Raw genomic sequence first — 17,001 nt, forward strand, 5'->3', positions numbered from 1 at the left:
ATCTCCCCATAGCATAGAGAATCTTGGTCGTTGCAGGGAGAATTGGCCATTTTGGCACCTAATGTATGCTGCTTGAAGTGTGCTTTGTACAGTGTCTAGGGGTTGGTTAGAAATTTAGAGTTTATGCAGAGTCTAGGGTTCACTTTCTCTGGTTTTCTTTCTCTTGCCAGCTCCCCTGTTCTTTCCTGGTAAGTGGTGGTTCTGAACTCTGTCATTTGGTTCTTCAAGTCACTAAGATGAAGTTTGCCATTTGAGTATTCCTCATCCACACAATATAGACTGAGGTCTGCCCTGAGGATTGACTTGGTTTTTATGAAAACATGAAACACACCAATACCTTCTATTTTTCCTAGAATCAACTCCCTTTCAGAACCTACCTTTCCTCATTCTTGTCTCCATACTTTTGTTTTATATATTAAGCCCAGAGATTAGAATTATTTTCAGAAGAGTTAGTTTGATGATATCAACTTTGCCATTAATGAGAAAAAATGTTTAAATAAAAAATTCAGAACCAAATATATGGTTTCTAAAAATAGATTCATTTTCTTTTCATCCTTTCCTTTTGATACACTGAATACCTTTTGGTACTCACAAATAATCTGTTTGTAGATTCCTTTTGTAGAAGATTTAGTTGCTACAGTGTCCCAAGACTAACAACAAATTCCACTGGCATTTCCTGTATCACATTCATGTGTAATAGAATTTATGCTTCTGTACTGCCCTCTAATGGGTAACTGAAATAAAAACCAAACTATTCCAAAGCACTCTATAAAATAGAGATAAGGCAAATTTTCAAGCAGTTCAATTGGTGAGTAACAAATTGTAGTAGACTTGAGTCTCCCTAATAGCAAATATCTGATTGTAAACTCTACCTTTTTTACTTTTATTAGTGACAACAACAATTAAAAAGCTCTTAATAAACTCTTGAGATGTTTAAAGGATTCATGGTGTAGTTACTGGATGAAGGCAATAATTAAGTACTATATAAAATTTCCAGAAGCACCTAGAAAAGAAAGTATTGAGGAGATAGTATCAATGACTTATTGTAAAAGCCAGGCAAAAATGGAACTTAATTTAGGAAGAGACCATACAAATACTCATATGCTTTCTTGGAGTAATATCGCCATCTTGTGTATTTTCTGGCTATTTCTTATTAAAATATAAAAATATGTGAAAAATATAAAACACTTTTCAATATTATTTAATAAGGGAAATTTAAATTTTTGTTTCAAGATTCAAACAAAAGTATACAAATACAGTTATACATACTTATACACTTAAAAAAACAACTGCGCTGTGGTATAATTATCAGTCAACAAAATGTACCCTCCTCAAGTATGTCAGTCCAAGAAGTTGTAACACACCCAGGCAATCACTAATGCAATCAAAATTTAGAATGTTTTTATCCCTTCCAAATTATTGTTGTGCTTACTTACAGATACTCCCCTCGCCAGCTCCAGGCTACCATGTGCTTTCTATCACCATAGGTCAGTTTTGACATTTTAGAATTAAACATAAACAGAATTATATTGTATGTGCTCTTGTGTGTCTATATCAGTTTGTGTTTCTTTTTTCATTCAACATAACATTTTTGAGATCTATTCATGTTACACCCATCTGTACTTTACTTATTTTTATTATTGAATAATATTCTCTTTTGTGAATATATCCCATTTATTTACTCATTCTCCTTTATGAACCTTTCAATTTTTTCTAATTTTTGACTATTATGAATAAAATTGCTATGAGAGGGCTGGGGGTGTAGCTCCGTGGTAAACTGCTTGCTTAGCACATTGAAAGGCCCTGGATTCCATCCTCAGTGCTAGAGAAATTAAAGGATTGCTATGAAAAAAATATGTGTAACAAGTATGTTCAAATGTTCTCATTACTCTTGGTAAAAACCTAGAAGAAGATTTCTGGGTCTTAGAGGAAAAACAAACAAATAAAAACCCAAAAAACAAAGTATCTTCTAAAATTGTACCATTTTACATCCCCATAGCAAACAACAAGCATTCTAGTTGAAACGTGGCCTTGTCTATATTTGGCATCATCATTCTCTTTAGTTTTACCCATTCTAGTAGGTACACAGTAATTTATGATGACTTTTAATTTGCATTTCCCTGTTAATAATGCTGAGCTTTTCATGTCCTTATTGGCTATCTGTATATATATATATCTTTGATTATCTATTAATTCATTTGCTTGCTTTGCTTAAAAAAATTGGGTTGTCTTTTAATTATTGAGTTAAAATATTTTTCTATATATGTTCTATATAAGTCTTTGCCAGATATATTATTTCCTGGTTTGTGCTTCCTTTTTTATATTTTCAAGATACCTTGAAAGAACATTTTTAAAAAGTTTTTGATGCATCTACTTCATCAATTTTATATCTATTTTTATATCTAATTTTATATCTATTTTTCTGTTACCTTAAAAATCTTTTGTTTATAATAATATCACAAAAAATGTCTTCTGTTTTCCTGCATATTTTACATGTTGTTATATTTTAATCTCTGATTCTTTTTCATGTTTTTTATTTGTTTGTTTGTTTTTGTGCATCATATGGCAAAGTAGTTAACATTTATTCTTTTTCTATATGGGCATCTATGGCACCAGCACCATTTGTTACAATCATTTCATCATCCTTTTTCCCATGGAATTACCTTGACACATTTTTCCCCCCAGAACTAGGGAATAAACACAGAGCCTTGCCTGATACTTTTCTTGAAAATCAATTGACCATCTATGAGTGAGTTGATCAACCCAATTCTGGATTCCCCGTTTTTTGTTTTGTTTTGTTTTCTTTTCTTTAATTATTAAACTTTAAGTTAACATGATACTGTCTTGCTTCTCTTGTTCTGTAGTAAGTCTTGAAGTCCTCCAACTTTCCTCATAAATTTTAGAAACAGCCTGCCAACTTCTACAAAACAGCTAGCTGAGAGTTTGGTCGAGAATGATATTATACCTATCAGTTTGGGAAGAATTGACATATTAACCATGTTGAGTCTTCCAATTCATGAGTATATTTTTTCTTAATATATTTAATTACTCTCAGTAATTTGTTGGTGATTTCCAGTACATTGATTTTGGATATATTTTGTTTAAATTTATCCCTAAATATTTCATGATTTTGATGCTAATATGAAAATATAATGGTGTTTAAAATATTTCATTGTCTAATTTTTCATTAATAATATATAAAACAAACAATTTTGTATATTGGCAGTATGCTGTGACCTTCTAAATTTCAATCATTAGCTCTAATGTAGTTTTTGGAGATTCCTTAGGAATATCTAAACACACAATATGCCATCTGAAAATTCAAAAAATAACATTTTTGTCTCTACTTTTCTGTCTTGTTTATACTAGTTAGACTGGCTAGGGCTTCCAATATAATGCTGAATGGAAGTGATGGAAATGAAGCCTTGTTATCAATATTTGAGAAAATAATTAAATTGTCTTTTCTCATCTAATATGATATTTGCTATACATATTTAAAAAGTGATATCAGTTTGAGAGATTTTCATTTTATTCCCATTTTTATGAAATTTTGGTTATGAATGTGGGCTAAATTTTATCAAATGTACTTTTTATTCTTGCGCTGAGGAAACAAAACATTCTCTCTCCCTTTCCCATTTATCCTATTAATATGAATTGTATTGATTTTTCAAATATTAAGGCAATTTAGCATTTCTAATAAAAATCTCAGTTAATCATAATGAATTATGTTTATTGTAGCTAGCTGAATTCTATTTGTTGATAGTTCATTGAAAAATTTTATATCTACCTTCATGAGTAATATTGGGAATATTAGTGTTCGATTTTCTTTAAAGTTATATGTCTGGTTTTGAAAACAGAGTAATGTTAGTTGCAAAAACTGAGTTGGAAAGGATTCCCCCCTCCAGAGTCTGAATATTATTTATTTTTATTAAATGTTTGGTAAAATTCCCCAGTGAAGACATTTGGGCCTAAAGTTTTCCTTATATGTTTATAACTTAGGAATTCTATTTCTTTATACATAAAGTTTTTCAGACTTTTCTATCAATAATTTTTGTCTTATAAGGCATTTGTTCATTTTTTCAAAATTATCAAATAGACTAGATTTGTTTGTACTATTCTATTAGTACCTATTTGATGTCTATAGAATTTGGAGCATTGTTTTCTCTTCCATTCCTAATAATGGAGATTTATATTTTCTCTTTTATCTTATCAATTTAGCAACAGATTTACCAATACTTAATTTCTCAAAGAATCTTCCTTTTAGTTTCATTGATTTAACTATTGTCTGTTCCAAGGGACAGCACTTTTTCTCTGAAGGATTAAAGAATAAATATTTTAAGTTTGTGGGCCATTCAATTTGAATTGGCAGTACTAGACAATAAGTAAATGAGTGAGTGGAACTATGTTCAAACAAAACTATTTTATAAAACAGGTGTCAAGCCAGTTTTTTCCCTGTAAGCTGTTGATTTGCTCATCCCGACTATATTAATTTCAACACTTTTTACTTTTTTCTTCTTCCTCCTTTTAAGTTAGTATCTTATTTTCCATATTTCTAACATAGAAATTTCCCAATGAATATAGAATTCTAGGTTCATATTTCCACCACTTAACCTCTACCCTCACTAGCAGCTTAAAAGAGGTGATTCTGCCCTTTTTGTTTCATATGACATGTATGCTTTTGGTCATAACATTTTATCCGTATATGTATGTGTGTATGTTTATTTTTTAATTGAGTATTTTAAGATAATAATCATTTACTCAGTGGTATTCAGAAATTCAACTGTTAGCCTTGGCCTTGTTTTTTTCATTTTTTTTACTCTTTATTCTGTTTGAATATATTTTTTTAACTTATTGGATCTGTCAGTTTTCATCAAATTTGGAAAATTTTGTGTTTACTGATATCATCGTCCTATCTTGAAATCATCTTCAGTGGAAATATTTATATTGTGAAAAACAGGGCTACAAATCAAAGATCTTTCTCCCCACCAGAGTCAGTTTTAAAAATTTACCAGCATGCTTTGGTCTGCAGGTCATTATGTTTGGTTCATTCTCAATCTTTTCTTTCTATGCTTGAATTATGGTAATTTTTATTGTTGTGTTCAAATTTATTGATCTTTTCATCTGACATTTTACTTGGGTAGGATACCTCTAGTGAGGATTTTCCCTTTTAGATATTGTATTTTTCAGCTCTTAAAGTACTATTTGTTTTTTGCTAAGATATTTTCTATTGATCTGTTCATTATGTTTATTTTTCTTTAAAATCATAGGGCTTATTTTAAAATAATTTTTAAATAAATTTATTAAAATTGATTAATTAAAATTTTTAAATAAATTAATTAATTTTATAGTCATTTACTGACAATTCCCTCATCTCTGCTATTTCTACATCTGTTTCTAATGACTGATTTTTCTTGTTATATCGCATTTTTCTTTTTAAATAGTTACTAATCAATTTTGAATGTTTAGCCTAGATTTGTTCCTTCTTTCCTTCTTTTGTATAAGTATATATGGTAAATTTAGTTTTATTATTGAGATGCCAGCCTTCTAAGGTTTCTACTAAATGTTCCATAGAGTCAACAATGCCTCTCCATTTGGTTCGTCAGAACTTAAATATCTCCCAGACCTTGGGTTCTCTGGGAATCATAACTCCTGGTCATTGTTAGCTCAACCTTGTGGAGTGGCATCATACATAAATACATATTGGTTTTCATCAACAGACTCAAATGGAACTCTTTACAAATTTCCAGAGGTCTTTCTACATCCAGCTCCTTCCTCTATGCGAGTGTACCCTAGAAATTCCAGCCATCTCAGGCTTCTGGATATCTAATAATTCATGTTTTCTGCATCAGATTCACCTCCCTATCTTATGACTTTGGTTTGAAAAGGGTCTTTGGAAAGGGATAATTTTAAGATTCTATTTTTTTGCACTCTGACTATGGAAGTTTTGTACTTCTTGTTCCCTAGTGTCTCAAAATAGTTATTTCTTACATTTTATTCAGTTGTCATTTAATAAGTCTTGTTATGCTCTTCCATCATAGCCAGCAGCTAACATCACTGTACACTTGAACAAACCAATGATATTCCTTCATCTAGGATATACCAGTGTTTTTGACAGGGCTTCAAATCACACTATTAAACTTAGGTTGAATACATTATGAACAATAAGAAGTTAAAATCCATTGTTTAATACCAATTATAACTGAAGTAACTGGGTACTAAAGTAGTTCTTCCTTGGTACTAAATAATTAGAATGGAATAAACTAAACTGAGAGATAGGTGTTAAATTTCTCTAAAAACAGCTATAAACTAACCATACAGGGAGGGCAGTAGAAGTGGTAGAGAAACAGATAAAAATAGAAAAATACTCTGACCTGAGAGTTAGGAAGCTTGGTTCAAAAACCTCTGTATTTTCCTCATTTTCTTCTAATTGTCTGCAAAAAAGACAATTAAACTCTTTATTCTATAAACAATCTTTCTGGCTTGATAATTTTTGCTTCTTTTTTGTTCTTTCCACTGTTCTTAGCATTATCACATGTTAATTGGTGTAATATCCCTTGGCTAGAACACTGATCTTCTCAGGAATGGTAGGTGCTAACAGCAGATCAGGACACTGTGAGAAGATATAAACAGGACATATCAAATTCCTTCTTGTAATAAATTAGATGACTATATTTTCCATGGTAAAAGAATTTCTGGGCAAAAGGATTACAAAATATTAGAGCCTGATATTTTAATATCCCATCTTCTTGTTAAAATAAAATCATTGTGAAATAAAAGTGAAATCCAGAATTTACCTGCTCCAACATTTTGTAATAAACAATAATTAACAGCACCAAAAAGCCAAGGGGGAAACCAAATAAGAAAAAGCATACAACTTCATGCCATAAACTTCACCAAAAAGAAAGGGAAAACAACATAAAAGGAAAATTCTGGCATAGCTCCCCAAACTTAATCCTAATCACCAGAACGAGTGATAAAATATTGAAAATTTCCATAAATATTTCTTACTTTGGAAAAAAAGTAGACTGAGGAGCCAAGTAGAAAATAAATTTTCAAGAGTAAAAACTGCTACAGCATGACACTGATCCAAGAACAGAGGTAGGAGAGATATCAGCACATTTGGAACTGAAAGAATAGTTTGTGTTTTCTTCCACATTAACTGTGTGCACTCTGGACCAAATGAATCTCAGGACAAGACACTGGGTCATATTTCAGAGCAGAAAATACAATATGCATCCTTAAGTCAAAGAAACATTGTTAGAGATAGGCCTATGTCACTTTCCATTATTCTCAGATGACAGAGAAGGGGATAAAAAAGCAATACATAGATTCCAAAACAGGACTCTTAAAAAAACACAAAGGATACAAAAGTGAATTCACTTACACTATAGATAGCAAAGGAAAAGTCAAACAGAGCTGCCTGTGTTTGGCATATGCAAGATTTTTTAAAAATCACATATCTATTTTCTCTTCATTTTTTAATTTTAAGTTTTTATAATAAAATTTTAAAAGATATTTAAAATTATATAAGCATAGTACTGAAACATATATACATAGAGATTAAAATAGACAGATAACCTAGTACAGTAGAAAATTCAAATAGAAAGAAGCTCTCTATAAATAATATCTGGGACAAAAAAAGATAATAAGGACATTAACCACATAACATTATTTATAATCAATAAACTAATAAACTAATTTAAAACATAGAATGAAATAAAAAAGGTAAGTTATACACTAAAGAAAAACTTGAGAGCCAAAATACCAACATCAAAGAATGAATCAAAAACAGGACACGGAACAGTTAAAACCTGAATTAAAAAGTATAAATAATGGGGCTGGGATTGTGGCTTAGTGGTAGAACACTCGCCTAGCATGTGAGAGGCCCTAGATTCAATCCCCAGCACCACATATAAATAAATAAATAAATAAATAAATAAATAAATAAATAAATAATAAAGGTATTGTGCCCAACTACAATTTAAAAATGTTTTTTTAAAGTATAAATAAGCTTGGTTAACCATAGTACAGAAGGAATAAAGTAACACAGTCAAGAAAAATACTATCAAGAGTAAAGAAAAGTTAATAAAAGTTCAATCTCCTTTAAAAAGATATCCTAACAGGTCAAACAGAAAACATTACAACATGTAAGAATAAACATTTTCCATGAACCAAAGTAAAAATCAAATAGTATAGGGGAAAGAATTATACAGAATATCACTTTCCAATGAGGTAGAGCCTGTCACTGAATTTCAGGAGTAAAAAAGAATTCTTTAATCACATATAGAAAACAAAAGATGGAAAACTTTTTGAGTTAACAACAGATTTCCCCTTAGAAACAATTAGTGCTGGAAAGTAATTGAACAATTACATTTCAACAAAGTCAAAAGATACCCACTTTTAATGCACCTAAGTCACTAAAGTATAAAGCCAGTTGCACTCAAACATACATGTACTCAAGAAATATCATGCTCCCAAACCCCTTTGAAAAAGAAAAGAAAGCCAGGTGTGGTGGTACAAGCCTGTAATCCCAGCAACTGGAGAGGCTGAGGCAGGAGGATCAAGACTTCAAAGCTAGCCTCAGCAATTTAGTGAGGTACTAAGTAACTCAGTGAGAACCTGTCTCTAAATAAAATACAAAAAATGGATGGGGATGTGGCTTAGTAGTTAAGTGCCTCTGGGTTCAGTCCCTGGTATCAAAAAAAGAAAACAAAAAGAATAAAGAAAGTACTCAACAATAAAATCTAACTGACCAAAAACTATCTTTAAAATTAAGTTTAAAAACTATAATCCATTTTCCTAATGTGAGTTTTCACAGAGGTCTCCTCTATAAAGTTAATTCTACATGCAACAGTGGAAAACATTTCATGATTCATTTCCTTTGAAATTATTCTGTGTGAACAAAAATAATACTTGTTTGAATTTTTAATATTTATTTTAGGAAACTAACAAACTTTACTCTCTGTATGAACTTACATGGGATGCCATAACAGAGTACCAAAAAACAGGTAGCTTCAACAACAACAGTTAATTTTTACATAATTCTGTGGGCTAGGAATCTGAGATCAAGATGTCAGCAAGGTTCATTTCTTCTGAAGCCTCTCTCCTTGATAGTAGGTAGTCATCATCTCCCTGAATCCTATCATCCCATCTCTATACATATCTTTATTCAATTTTTCTTTTTAAAAATGACATAAACTGAGTATGGTGGCATTTGCCTTGTAATCCCAGGTACTTAGGAAGCTGAGGCAAGAGGATGGCACGTTTAGCCTGGGCAACACCAAAAATCAAATAATCCAATCAATAAACGGGCTAAGGAACTGAACAGATACTTTTCAGAAGAAGATGTTCAATCAACCAACAAATATATGGAAAAAAATTTAATATCTCAATTAGAGAAATGCCAATCTCAAAACTACACTAAGATTTCATCTCACTCCAGTCAGAATAGTAGTTTTCAAAAATACAAGCAACAATAAGTATTGACAAGGATGTGGGAGAATAGGTATACTTATATTGCTGGTGAGACTGCAAATTGGTGCAACCACTCTGGAAAAACAGTATGGGGATTCCTTAGAAAACTTGAAATCAAACCACCATTTGACCCAGCTATCCCAGTCCTTGATCTATACCCTAGAAATTTTAAATCAGCATACTATAGTGATACAGCCACATCAATGTTTATAGCAGCTCAATCGACAATAGTTAAACTGTGGAACCAACACAGATGTCCTTCAATAGATGAATGGATAAAGAAATTGTGGTGTATATATTCAATGGGATATTACTCAGCATTAAAAGAGAATAAAATTATGGCATTTGCTGGTAAATGGATGAAATTGGAGAATATCATGCTAAGTGAAGTAAGTCAATCCCCCAAAAAGCCAGAGGCCAAATGTTTTCTCTTATAAGTGGATGCTGATCCATAATGGGAGGGGGACATGGGAACAATGAAGAACTTGGCCAAAGGGGAGAGAAGGAAGAAGAGCAGACATGGGGATAGGAAAGATGGTGGAATGAGATGGACATCTTTACCCTAGGTACATGTATGACTGCACGAATGGTGTGACTTTACATTGTCTACAACCAGAGAAATGAAAAGCTGTGCTCCATTTGTGTACAATGAATTTAAATACATCTGCTGTCATGTATAACAAATTAGAACAAATTAAAAATAGTACTGGGGATGTAGCTCAGTGGTAGAGCACCCCTGCAATCAATCTCCAGTACCAAAATAAATTAATTAATTAAACAAAGCACCAGTCATACTGCATTAGGGCCTATCTTAATGACCTCATTTTAACTTAATTAGCACTTTACCGATACTATCTCTCAAAATAGTCACATTCTGAGATACCAGGGCTAGGATTTCAGCATAGAAATTCTGAGGGGACATAGTTGAGCTCATAATGTTCTTCTCCATAACTTTATGTGAGTGGATAGTATCATATTTCATTATTGAAGCCCTGAGGAATATAATAAATAGGTCAGAATCCCTTCACCTATTTAAATACATCAACTTATTAGGACTAAGTTCACGGTCAAAATCATATTTTTCAACTCCTTTGTCTTGGACAAGTATTGAACTTCTCAGAATCTTGATAAAAATTATTTGAACAAGTTGTATAGGTGAAAAGTACACATCTCAATGTTGCTTAATGTTGTTTTGGAGAGAGCATAAACAGTAAGTGACTAGTTTCTCTCCATCTCCTATGGATCTTAATTTTTATTTTAACTTTGTACTAGACTTGTTAGAGTAGTTTTGGGTCTATAAAAAGTGAATAGAAAGTATAAAGTGCTATTATAATTCTTTACATATCCCCTCTGCAGTTTCTGCTGTTATTACTATTTTGTATTGCTTTTATATTTGTTATAGTAAATACATTAATACTGATATATTTATTATTAATTATAGACCATAGTTTACATTTGGGTTCACTCTTTGTACAGTTCTGCAAATTAAAAAATATATATATAGTGTCATATATTAATTATAGTATAGTATCATATAGAATTGATTTCAACTGCACTAAAATCTACTGTACTTCTGCTCTTGCTCCTTCCCTCATTTCCACTCAGGTCCCTGAAAACCAATCACTGATCTTTTCACTCTAAAGTTTAGTCTTTTCTAGAAGGCCACCTAGTTGGAAATATACAGTATGTAGTTTTTCAGACTGGCTTATTTCACTTACCAATATGAATTTGATATTCTTCCATGTTTTTTCATGGCTTGATAGCTCATTTCTTTTTGGCATGGAATAATATTCTATTGTCTGGATGTATACAGTTTATTCATTCATTTATTTAAGGACATCTTGTTTGCCTTCACATCCTGGCAATTAGGAATAAAGCTACTACAAACATTTATAAATTTTTGTGTGAGCATAAATTTTCCTGTCATTTAAATAACTAAGGAGTACAATTGCTGGAGAGTATGATGGACTACATATAGCTTTGTTAAGAAAATGTTAAGCTGTCTTCCAAAATTGCTGCACTTTGCATTCTTATTAGTAATACATAGAAGTTTCTGTTGACCCACGACCTTCTCAGAAATTGTCTGTGTTTTGGATTTTCAGTTACTCTAATAGGTCTGTAGTGGCACCTTTTTTGTTTTAATTTGCAAATTCATCAATACCCTGTGATGTTGACTATCTGTTCAATATGTTTATTTCCCATCCATATACATTCTTTTGTGAGATGTTCAGAGATTTTGCATATTTTTAATTGTGTTTTGCTTTCTAATTGCTGAGTATAAAGAGTTCTTTGTGTATTATGGACGGCAGCCCATTGTAGATCTGATTTTTAAATATTTTATCCTAGTTTATCCTAGTCTATGGCTTATATTTTCATTTTCTATGCAGGTTTTTTGCACATTTTAAGATCAAACTGTTTTAGTCATATGGATACTAGTATGGAGGTTCCTCAGAAAATTAAAAATAGAACTAAGAGATGATTCAACAATCCCACTACTGGGCTTATACTCAAAGGAAATGAAATCAGTAGGCTGAAGAGAAGTCTTCATTCTTCATGTTTATAGAGTCCTATTCACAATAGCTAAGATAGGAGTCATTCTAAGTGTATATCAACAGATAAATGGATTAAGAAATGTGCATGTATATATAATGGAATAATATTCAGCCATACAAAATAATGGAACCTTGTTATTTTTGACAATACTGAAGAACCTGAAGGACATTATGGTAAGTGAAATAAGCCAGGCATAGAAGGATAAATACTGTATAATCCCTTCCATGTGTGGAATCCAAAAAGAGCTGGTCTCAATGAAGTTGAGAGTAAAATGGTGGCTTCTAGAAGCTTTCTGAGGCAGCAAGTTGGTGATAAGAAAACTGGACATTCACATGGAAAATAATTAAATTAGACCCTTATTTCTCACCATTTAGAAAAATCAACTCAAAACGAATTAAAGACTTAAGTGTAAGACACCCAAACACTAGAAAGCATAGGAGAACTATTTTATAACATTGATCTGACCATTGATTTTTTTTTGATAAGGCCTCAAAAGCAAAGGCAACAAAATAAATGAGATTATATCAAACTAAAAGGAAACAATCAACAAAGTGAAGAATTGACCTAAAGTATGGGAGAAAACACTTAAAACTACATATCTGATAAAGGGTTAATAGTTAAAACTCATAAGGAACTCAAACAACTCAACACAAAGAAAACAAATAATTCTATTTGAAATGGGCAAAAGACATAAATAGAACTTCTCAAAAGAAAAAATACAAATAACAGGTACATTAAAAAATGAACAAAACAATAACAAAAGTCTTAACTAACCACTAAATATCAAGGAAATGCAAATCAATTTCACAAAAAGATATCACCTAATACCTGTTAGAATATTTATTATCAAAAAGAAAAAAGATAACAAGTGTTGGTGAGGATGTAAAGAAAAGGAAACCATTAAACACTATTGGTGGGAATGTGAAGTAAAATGTTCAGTATGGAAAACAGTATAGAAGTTCCTCAAAGCATTAAAAATAGAAGTACTGTATAGCCCAGCAATCCCACTTCTGGAGATTATATATCCAAATAAAATGAAATTAATATATCAAAGAAATATCAGCATTTCCATGTATATTACAGCACCATTTACAATAACCAAGATAGAGAATCAACTTAAGTGTCTAGAACTGATGAATGGATCAAGAAAATGTGGTATGTATAAACAATGGAAGGAAAAACTGTTATTTGTGACACCTTGATGAAATCCTATAACATTAAGTAAAATAAGTAAAATAAGCCAGGTACAGAAGGACAAGTACCACCCACATGTTGAATCTAATAAATGTGATCTCAAAAAAGTAGAGAGTAGAAGAGTATGTACTAAGGAATGGATGCTTAGAGGGGAGGGGAAAAAAGGAAAACGTTTCATCAAAGGACACATAATTAGGAAGGAAGAAAATTAAAAAATGCACCTATATAGCTAAATATTTGTAAATGAGAAGTGATAGCTAGGGGCTGTGGAGTAGTGGTAGAGAGAACAGGTGGGTGGGTGGGGGGGAAATGGGAAATGATTACCCATAGTCATGGAGTTTCTTTTTTATGTTATACACATGCTTAAAGGTTTTTGCAATAATGGTTATACAACTTTGTTGCATAATACAAACTACTGATTGTACCTTTTAAGAGGGTAAATTGCATGATATATGGATTATATTTTTAATAAAGATTTTTAAAAGAAAAAAAATAGCAGCACTGCACAATGGAAGATGCCTCAAACACTGAATGATTGTGCCAAACATCACATTCCTATTTCAAATCCACTTTAGACCACGGTCATGGAAAGAAAGAAACACTACTAAACCAAGTTGTGTTGCAGCAGTCAGCTAACCTACAAAAAACATGCAGGTAAAGAAGTTCATTACAGAAACTAGGAAGTAGTCAGAAAAGATCTTTTCTTAAAGTTATGACAGGAGCAAAGAGTTTCAAGAGGAAGTAGTCGAATAAAACTGTTTACTAGGATTGCCAATATAGGGCTAAAGGTAACTAATTCTATGCTATCTGTATATATCAGATTATCCTCACTACCCTATTTTAATTTGTGTTTTTGGCAAAATAAAGAGAATAAATTTTTCACAGTACTTGAAATGTCATGTTTTCAAAACAGGTTTGTGGGGAAAGAAAACTATATTTAATCCAATCTTATTTAACTCTAAAATAGTCTGTTTGAAAGACTCTTTGTTCCTATGTACAGTCTTGATTTTTCCTGGGGAACTGTTAACACTTCTAAATTTTATATTCCTCTAACTGCAGGTCTATCATATATAATGTCTGCACATCACCTTCTCTTCTAAAAAAAGAGCTCTTTCCATTTTGTTTTGATACCAATGAAGTAATACACAACAAAAAGGCAGGAGCAATGGAGACATTGATTCCTCAAAAATTGTTTTAAACTTTTTCTTTCTTTAGGTAGAGGTCAAGAATCTAAGTGCAACATTAATTCAGTTTCTGATATTTTAACTGAGGAACAATTTTAATTTTTGTCATGTATACAATTAATTTACAATTCTCATTTATGTAAAAACAAAAATTTTAAAAATTCATTTAAAATCTGTGTGTGTACTTTTTTCCAACTCATTATAATTTTTTTCAAAGAAAAATTTAAAATATTCAGCAAATATCTATAAACTCACAACTAAGAATCTGAATTTAACATTTTGCCCTATTTGCTTTATCACACATAGGCCCACACATCTTCTACCCAATGAGGAATCTACTTTTTTGGTTTTAAAATAAAGTTAAGTTGTAGATACCTGGACACTTCACTCCTAAATATATCAGCAGTTGTATAATTGAATTAGAGTTCATTGTTTGCTTATAGTGTTTTATTTCTTGAGGTAGAATGCGTAGACCTTAGGAGTACTTTTGCTATGAACGGATATTTTTGTTCTCCCCCAGATTCATATGTTGAAGCCTTACTGTGATGGAATTTGCAGATGAGGTCTTTGAGAAGTCATTAGGTTAGGACAGTGGAGCCTCCATGAAAAGGCTTTGTGTTCTTATAATCTCCTGTCCAACATATGAGGATACAATGAGAAGATGGCCATCTATAAATCAGGAAAGGGGTCTCTTCCAAGAATCCAGCCATGTTGCTACCATGATTTCCAACTTCCAGTCTTCAAAACTGTGAGAAATGAATGTTTGTTTTATTAAGCCACCTCAATTTAATAACCTGTTTCCATTTCAGAGCATTACATTCACCTCCAGGCCTCTTATCCCCCTTCTTAATCCATATCCTCAGAGGCAAATGCTGTTACATTTTCTACCTACATTAATTTTGCCATGTCTAGAATTTCCTATAAATGGAATTGTATAGTATGTATGCTTTTGCATAGGCTTCTTTCATTTTCCATTTATTTGTTCTTTTTATATATACATGACATTAGAGTACATTTTGACATATTATTCATGCAAGGATTATAACTTTCTATTCTTGTGGTTGTACATGAGGTGGAGTTAAATGGGCCGTATATTCATATATAAACATAGGAAAGTTATGTATGATTCATTCATTTCCCATTTTAAAAAATATTTATCAATGTTCCTTCAAATAGCTTCCCCCCCATCTCAATTATGGAGTAGAATTCCAATGAGAGATTATAACTGTATATTTTATCTATTCCACCAGTGGTGAACCCCTGTTGCTTTTAGTTTTTAAGGGTGGGTTTTTTTTTCTCTTATGACTAAAGCAATAAATAAATATTCCTGTGCATGTCTTTTTGTGATTTTCATACATCTTTATTAACTATTATAGAATTGGAATTGTGGGGGTGCATACTTATTATTTATAACAAGCTGCTAGATCTTTTACAAAAGAATTATGCCATTTTATACTCCTACACTCATTTATGAGGGTTCTGATCTACCTAAATTTTTGTTCAGATTTGCTACTGTCAGCCTTTTTAAACACTCTTATGAGAGTGTAGTGAAATCTGGCTGTATGATATGCTATCATATCATGACTATTCCATCCAAATGATTTTCTAATTTCCTGTTATTTCTCTTGACCCATGGATTATTTTTAAATATTCTGTTTAATATATTCCCCAAAACTTGGCAATTTTCTTCTTATCTGGTTTTTATAGATTTTAATTTAACCTAACAATAGAGAAAATAATATGATTTGAACTTTTTAAGACCTATTTTAAAATAAGTTTTAGGATCATAGCAAAATTGAGAGGAAGGTACAGAGAATCCCAGATACTCCCTACTCTTGACACATATATATCCTATCCCATTTTCAACAGCTCCCACGAGTGATATATTTATGACAACTCATGACTCTATGATACATAATAATCACCCAACGTTCACAGTTTACATTAGGGCACACTCTTATTATTGTATGTCCTACAGATTTGGGAAAATATATGATGATAAGTGTCTAAAGGAGGACAAGATTCTGAATGGCCTTGGTGTATGCAGCTCTTCCTCCTATGGGTTACAATTCTCAGGCAGTATATAACATCCTGAGTTAAGAGGATTATATAAAGAGGTTATATAAATCTAACTTGGACTATTTTCATCTTGCCTAGTATAGGATGTCCTACACTTGAGCCCAGTGAGCTCAGAGTGCCTGATGCAGAAAACTCAAGAGTAATTTCTGGGTTCCTTTGCTGTGGTGCAAAGTGGGGCATGTGAAGATAACAATCCATCTGCTCTAGGCAGCCTTCCAAAGCTTTTGATGGCCTACTCATAGATTCTAAGCTTCTGAAAGTTCTCCCATCCTATACAAGTGATAGGTTTGTTTCACCTGACATGTTGTGTAAATGCTGGTTTTACCACTCATTCTGTCATCTGAGTATGTGCAAAACCTCTCAACAGACCTGAGAACCTGTGCAGTAGCCACCACTGTAGTATCAGCAGACTATATTCACTCTTAATTCCTGTGTTCTATTTATCCCTTCTGACCCAAGTTTGAAAACAGCTGATGTTTTTACTGATTTAGTTTGGCCTTTTCTAGAATGTCATATA

The 17,001-nt window shown here is 31.8% G+C and overlaps 1 long non-coding RNA gene across 2 annotated transcripts in view; it reads right to left on the minus strand.

Annotated features, from left to right (window-relative positions):
* LOC120891998 (uncharacterized) overlaps nt 1–17,001 on the minus strand; it is a 56,570-nt gene that overhangs the window by 38,261 nt on the left and 1,308 nt on the right. The window contains exons 2-3 of one of the 2 annotated variants that reach the window (XR_005736618.2): nt 14,781–15,151; nt 6,372–6,431 (exon numbers count right to left, since the gene is read on the minus strand). This is a non-coding gene — a long non-coding RNA (uncharacterized LOC120891998). The remainder of the gene's footprint in view (nt 1–6,371; nt 6,432–14,780; nt 15,152–17,001) is intronic. The other variant, XR_013435018.1, reaches the window with a different exon arrangement.

The sequence above is a fragment of the Ictidomys tridecemlineatus genome, chromosome 2 (assembly GCF_052094955.1).
Source record: "Ictidomys tridecemlineatus isolate mIctTri1 chromosome 2, mIctTri1.hap1, whole genome shotgun sequence".
In the NCBI taxonomy this organism is placed as follows: domain Eukaryota; kingdom Metazoa; phylum Chordata; class Mammalia; order Rodentia; family Sciuridae; genus Ictidomys; species Ictidomys tridecemlineatus.